The 7,219-nt window shown below is 40.9% G+C and overlaps 1 pseudogene across 1 annotated transcript; it reads left to right on the forward strand.

Moving 5' to 3' along the window:
• Positions 1-453: 453 nt before the first annotated feature.
• Positions 454-4,086, forward strand: LOC147634500 (cysteine-rich receptor-like protein kinase 2; annotated as a pseudogene). The gene is made up of 8 exons (XR_015266840.1): positions 454-701; positions 1,139-1,524; positions 1,782-1,927; positions 1,999-2,138; positions 2,309-2,523; positions 2,763-3,000; positions 3,187-3,316; positions 3,585-4,086. The product of XR_015266840.1 is annotated as a cysteine-rich receptor-like protein kinase 2 (transcript).
• The last annotated feature ends 3,133 nt before the right edge of the window (positions 4,087-7,219 follow it).

The raw sequence follows: 7,219 nt of genomic DNA on the forward strand, positions 1-7,219 counted from the left end.
TTTGGTTAGCACCTAGGGCATTAATTGCCATGTCCTCCTCTTTGAAAAGGAAGCAGAAATAATAGTTAAGGAGGTATTAGGTGTGCTCAGCACTAATCCTCTAGTACCCCAATCCATGCCCTTAGTTGGAGGGAGAGGTCCATAAAACAAGCTAATCAAGGCTTTATCATGAGAAGTTTTCTGCTAGTCTTGAACAAGATGCACCGGTAAAACAAAGAGCTTACCATGTCCATTGTGTTTAGGACCTCCTCCACTAGATTGACTGCAGCCACCCTGCATATATTGGGGACGATCTCCCCTTTGGCCATTTGTGGAAGTTTATGTATCACGTCCTTTAGATGCTGGATCTTTGCCTCTCTTAAGTAATACCGCTTTGCCTTGTGGTCTCCCCTCAGTTTCATTCATTTGTGAGATGGGGCCTTGTTCTTGGTGCAATTCGAAGGCCTTGCTACTATGAGGTTTCTTGTCATAGCTCCTATGAGGGGCTCTTCGATCTCTTGTTGTTACAGGATCGAGAAGGTGAGTGGGGTGAAGAGCGAGGGTTATTGTGGAAGCAAAGGAAAACTAGAGTTCTCAAAGGGGAGAGCAATTACTCCTACCTTGCGTGGTGTGGTGGTTGGCCATGCCCACTCAAGTACTAGGTGGAAAAGCTCAGATGTGGGGGCCATGTGCTTCTACGTGCCTCCCACAGAGTGCAATAGGTTCATCCCTTGGAACAAGCCCTACTTAAGAGAGGACTTGTCCACTCTAGTTGCACCAAGGGGGCAAGACTCAACACTTAACAACCCTTCGAAGGCCAAAGGGGCGACATGAAATAACATGGGGATTCCGCAAGTATACACTTAAGATAGATCTTGTAGGAGTCCACCACTATCACTACACAAGATGAACTTAGGTTGCCGTAAATCGAAGCACCCTTCGCAGCTTGGAACTCAGGACTAACCTTATACCTACTAGATTCATCTCATCGTGAAGTAGGTAAAGTAGTAGGTAAACCGATTGTCTATTATCTAGCATAGAAAAATGCCAAGGGCAACTTGCATGCACGGTCAAAAACGCGCATGCAATCAGCTCTACTTTTAAGCCTCTCGTTCCACGTTTATAAATCCTGTAGTTCAGTATAAGCTCTACTTTTAAGCCTCTCGTCCTCCGGGACCAAGTACACCATCGCCTCCACCGGTTCCGGCATCGACAGAGCCTATGCCATCTTTCAGTGCCGCGGAGACCAATCATTGCACGGCTGTTTCGATTGCGTTTCCAATGCTACCAGCACATTGCAGACCCTTTGCTCGCATCCAGTTCGATGGTTGCTTCCTCCGCTATGACAACCAGTCTTTCTTCACGCCTGATTTCAGTTTTGCGAAAGGATATTGCTATGCTAATACCAGCGATCCCGTCGCCTTGGCAGCCATTGAGTCGTTGATGGAAAATGTTACCAGGCTAGCTCCCGAAAACGGTGGCTATGCAGCCGTTCAATGCCCTCGCTCAATGCCTGGGATATCTTAACGAATCAGAGTGCTCTCAGTGCCGCTGATTCACCGGCCTCAGCCACACACAAAACAGAAGGTGGTATTTCGTACTGTCAATTTGCAGATCAAAGAAACTTTAATGAATCCCCTAATATAATCCCGTCATCGTTATGGGGGTAGCATCTGGATTCAACACTTGAATTAAACCCACAGGCTTTACCTCACCGATCATGATGAATGCTTTTACAACTTCTTAACATTGTCTTATATAATTAGTTTTAATCGAGAGCCGAGGTTTAATTAATCCACCTAAGCCCGAAGCTGGTTTCAACTAATTCCAGGGTGGAAAATCGCAATCGTCATCGTCGGCGTTGTTGCAGGGGGAGCTATCTTTGCCACAATTATAGCTCTAGTATATCTCATGCTTGTGCGGCGGCACAAGGCAAAAACAAGAAAAGGTGCTTTTTTTTCTTTTTTTTTTCAACATATATAACAGCTGTGTGCTCATGCCCGTATATCGTTGGGCCAGATGCGCCTAATTGCAGTGCTCAACCATTAATCTTCCAACCAAAGGCCAACGTATTTTCATTGCATGAATTGGAGGTAGCAACTAGGAACTTCCATCCTGACAACAAACTTGGAGAGGGTGGATTCGGTCCTGTCTACAAGGTGGTATTATAACAGCTATAATCTATCCATAGCCATCCATAATTAGTCTCGCGCGGAAAATTAACGATAAAATTCCTTGCCAGCTCTAATTACAAGCAGCGTCAACTGATTCGACTGCTCCTCCTCTTCCTAATGATCCTACTTTGTTGTGCACATGATGCTTAACGCAGGGAACGTTACCAAATGGACAGCATGTTGCAGTTAAAAAGCTATCTTCACGAAGCCAGCAAGGGAGGCGGGAGTTCATGAATGAATGAAGTCAGCCTCATAACCAGTGTACAACACAAAAACCTAATAAAGCTGTTGGGAAGTTGTGTCGAAGGTCCAGAGAGAATTCTAGTGTACGAATATCTACCCAACAAAAGCGTGGACGCACTGTTATTCGGTAATAAGCATGCATTAAGACCCTAGTTATACACTGATTAAGAAAAAAGTAATTGATTAAGATGGTAATCAGGCTGAGATGATGAGGGGCAACTAGAGGGACACCCAATAGAGAGAGTGTCAAAAACATCTTAATGCACAATTATATATTTTTTCTTGATGTGGACTAGCTATTAATGTACTCCTAATTATCCACTGATTAGACATAGCAAAGCTTGTGATTTCTTATCTTGTGTTCAGGAGATTTGAGGGATGGTAGAACGCTAGACTGGCCTACTCGGTATGGCATAATTTTGGGTATGGCTCAAGGTTTAGCATACCTGCATGACGAATCTCAGGTCCGCATTATCCACAGAGACATCAAACCGAGCAATATTCTCTTGGACGATCACCTCAACCCAATTATTGCAGATTTTGGCCTTGCTAGACTCGTCTCAGACGAGGAGTCACATATCAACACAAGAGTTGCTGGAACCCTGTAAGTCTTTTGAGGAATTTAAGCAGAATTAATCTTAGAACAATATTACAAGGTCGCTAGGGAGGAGGACAAGGATATATTCAGAGACAGTACTGTTTCTTTTGTAATAGCTACTGCTTTAGCCTTGGGGATCGATGTTGTGTCAAGGTCTTATTAACTGCATATTTTCCATGTGTGGTGAACTAGAGGATACCTCGCCCCAGAGTATGTTATCCATGGAGAGCTCACTGAAAAAGTTGATGTCTTCAGCTTCAGCGTAGTCACCCTTGAGGTCTTAAGTGGAAGGCGAAATTCAAGTGAAAGGCTTCTTGAATTGGTAATGTGATCAGTGCATCTAACACATAGATAGAGCTATGCTAAATAAGCAGATAATATCTTGACTCTTTATGTAAAGAGAGACATTCATAGCTTCTTATTACACCTCGTTGGTGTGGGAATCACTGTCAATATTGGGAAGGAGAATAACATGATGTGTTTAGTTTCAATACTAAAACAGACTAACTTATGTGCACGCATCATCATATTGCACATGTATGTATGAGGAGTTTTACTGAAGCAAACTAGTTTTGTACATGTTGGTGCAGATGTGGAGATTGTATCAGCAAGAATGACCATTGGAGCTAGTAGACCTAAAGCTAGGATCAACTGTCGCCTTTACTGGAGAAGTCATACGTGTAGTTCATGTTGCATTGTTGTGTACTCAAGAGACCGCAGAGCTAAGGCCAGCCATGTCCACAGTAACCTTGATGCTTTCTGGGAAGTTTGATATATTGGAAATACCCACCAAGCCAGCATTTGTTGTATTAAGTGACCTCAGAGCACCTTTGGATTCTAGTGATTCCTCTAGCAATCCAGTCAGCCATATTTCTCATAACGCACAGTCCATGAGTGTCGTGGAACCTAGGTAATCCTTCACATACACTCTGCGTCAAGTAATTAAGCTCAACATTGTCCTCAATTCTTGTGTGACAATTGTAAATTAAGTCTCTGATCGCCTCAATCTCCACTTCTCACATGGAAGGAAAGGAAACAGTACTACAGTTTTAGTGCTTATAAGCCCATATGAATGAGAACAAGTCATTGATATGATATGATATGATTTTCAGCAGCATCAGGACTTTGGACTAATAGTTTTTCTTTTCAAGCTCTTCAAAACTAGTCAAACACAATTAAAGGGATTTGCTTGCATGTGTGTTGCTAAGGCCCAGTGAAGTCACCAAATTTTTTCATCTTGTGGAACAAAAGTGTCCTCCCCTAACATTCACACTAACTTAGTAGAATATTGTTAATTTTTTAAGCAAAATCACTATGCTGAAAGATGAGGTGTGATGTAAAAAGGTTCAAAATTCAATGACATTTACCAAGCATAGATAAAACCACAACCTACTACTATTATTATAAAAGTTCAAATGTTCTTACAAATGAACAAACCCTAAGAACCCTTAGAAGAGCAAAAGAAATGTGAGCTTTTTCATTGGAACATATGTAAGAAGAGTTCAAGCATAAGCATGCTTGAGCTTCAATATATGAGATCAAAGTTTAAGATTAATCAAAAGTAGTAGAGATGCAAAGTGAAGGAGGATCATTCCCCTCCAAGGTCTCTTTTAAGTTAGTCTTTCATGTGGGTCTTGGGTCTCTTTTGAGCCTTCATATCACATTACAAATGGTTTAACCATTCACTATAATAACAATTAAAAAAGGCCTTGTTCATATATTTTTCATATGAAATACCAAATAAAGAATAAGCAAACACAAAGACTAAGCCATGAACTTCCAATATTGAATGTCCTTATGTGGAATTGTTGTACTTTGTGAGAAAGAGTTTATGGGCGGAGAGGAACACCCAAATTCAAGCACACAACAAGTGGACCTAATTTAGACCTATTGTATATTGATTTATAAGAAAAGGTTACAAGTGAATATTTTCCAAGTTCAAAATTATACTCAAGTAGATCTCCCTAATCTAAGTCAATGTTGCTATTAAGAACAAGTACAAACCCAACATTATTTTAAATCAACTTCTATCCGCTCCAAATGACTTGTAGATGAGTGCTTTTTATTGTGAGCTCCAAAACGCATGAGATCAGATCCCAAAAAATGAGATAATTAGCGAAGAATCCTAATGTTTTATAAGTTAGGGTAGGAGGGAGAAAGTCCATAAGCTCTACAACCAACATATAACCACACATGGGTACACATAGGGTTGTCCATAAAAGACTAGTGGTCAATCCACTCCTAGGTGCCCAACAAAAAATGTTTTATAAGTTAGGGTAGGAGGGAGAAGGTCCACAAGCTCAACCAAAATATAACAACACATGGGTTCACATAGGGTTGTCCATAAAAGAGTAGTAGTCAATCCACTCTAGGTGCCTTAAAAATGTTATCTTGACCCCTCAAAATCCCCTTAAAATTCACCGCAACATGTAGCCCACAACCATGGCATCACAAAGATTTTCTTGTAACCTTTCTTCATTTTGCCTATAGGATCATTATAATAAAGATAGAAAGTGTAAGACTAATACTTCAAAATAATGATTTTATTTTATCACACAATAAGTATAGCCTTCATGAAACAATTAATGCCAAAATATTCAAAAATGTGCTTAGCAGTATGATGGGGTTTTTTAGAATATTCCTCGTGCTAGAATATGCTAGCCTCTTGATGAGATTGATTTCAAAATGTAAAAGGTAAATCTTGATTATTCTACCTACCTTATTTAAAGGATGCAAACATTTATTTTTATATATTTTTTATTTCAAAATGTAGAAGGTAAATCTTGATTATGCTCACTACAACAAAAAGAGGGGTTAGTAACGGTTATAGTGTGGCTTTTATAAAAGGATTTGGAAAAGTGTCAGGGTGTAAGCGTCGCTATTTTTTTGACGCTATAATTGCCGCTATATCCCACGTTATAACTGTCGCTATATCCCACGCTATTTTTGCTGCTCAGTAGCGCTGTCAAATAAATTTAGCATCGCTATTTTTGTCACCCGGTGGCGCTGTTAAAAACATCAGCGTCGCTACTTCCGCCAGTCACAACGGCGCTAATAAAAAAGTCAATGCCACTATTTTTGCCGCTCAGCAACATTGATAAAAAAAAATGTGAACATCGCTATTTCCGTCGCTCAGTGGCATTGTAAAGTATAGGTTTGCCAAGACTGCACTTTATGTTTATAGCACTATGAGTGACAACAGGGTCAGAGAGATGAAGAGGCACGCAGGGCCATAGAGATGGTTAGGACCGAGCACCTACCTCCCGTGCACAGGTGGGATAGACGAGCGGTAGTGGCAGTATCGCCACTCGAGTCAATTAGGAGCCTCAAGGGAAGCAGCTATAAGGTTTCGAGATAAGGAGGTGTTAGTATTATCCTCAAGCTTTGGATCATATAATAGTGATTGAACCCAGAGTAGCTAGGTTAGCACTTATTATTTTTTATCGAGATGTATCTTCTAAGTGACTGAACCCAAAGTATCTAGGTTAGCACTTATACCTTGTCCTTTGTTGTTCATGATATATTCAAATGTATCTTGGTTCCTTACGCTTTGTACTTTGATCGTGATATGTTGAAATGGTTCTTTGTACTTATGTGCATGCTTTGGTTTAATAAATTTATGCATTTGTAGTTTATTTCTAAAAGTTTTCAATTAAGCCCTTCTCTTTCCTCCTCTCACCACCCAAACATCATCCGATAGCCATGAAACTTTGTAGGAATGGTTGATGAGCATAGCTCTACATGTCTACAAAGTTTGGTTGCCATCGGACGACATTTGGTTGGTCAAGTGGGGCCTAGTGTCCAAAGCTCAAGTCTCTTAGTGCTCAAGAGGGTACGAAAAATCCCACTCTTCCACATTCCATCATACCCAACGTTGTCCGATAGCAATGAAACTTTGCACGCATGGGAGGTGGACTTAGACCCAACATTATCTAATGGCAATGAAAATTTATAGGCATGGGGGTGGGCTTAGTCCCACATGCCTACAAAGTTTCACCATTGGGTGACATTTGGTTAGTCAAGTGGGACCCAATTCCCAAATTGAAGTCTCTTAGTGCTCAAGAGGCTAGGAAAAATCATGCTCTTCCACATGCCATCATACCCAAACATCGTCTGATGGTGATGAAACTTTGCAGCCATAGGGGGTGGCCTAGTCCCCCATTCTTGCAAAGTTTCATCACCATCGACAAGCAATGTTTAGTTGGTCAAGTGGGACCTAGTGCCC

Source organism: Cibotium barometz, chromosome 10 (genome assembly GCF_041138505.1).
Source record: "Cibotium barometz isolate CiBa-2024 chromosome 10, ASM4113850v1, whole genome shotgun sequence".
Taxonomy (NCBI): Eukaryota; Viridiplantae; Streptophyta; class Polypodiopsida; order Cyatheales; family Cibotiaceae; genus Cibotium; species Cibotium barometz.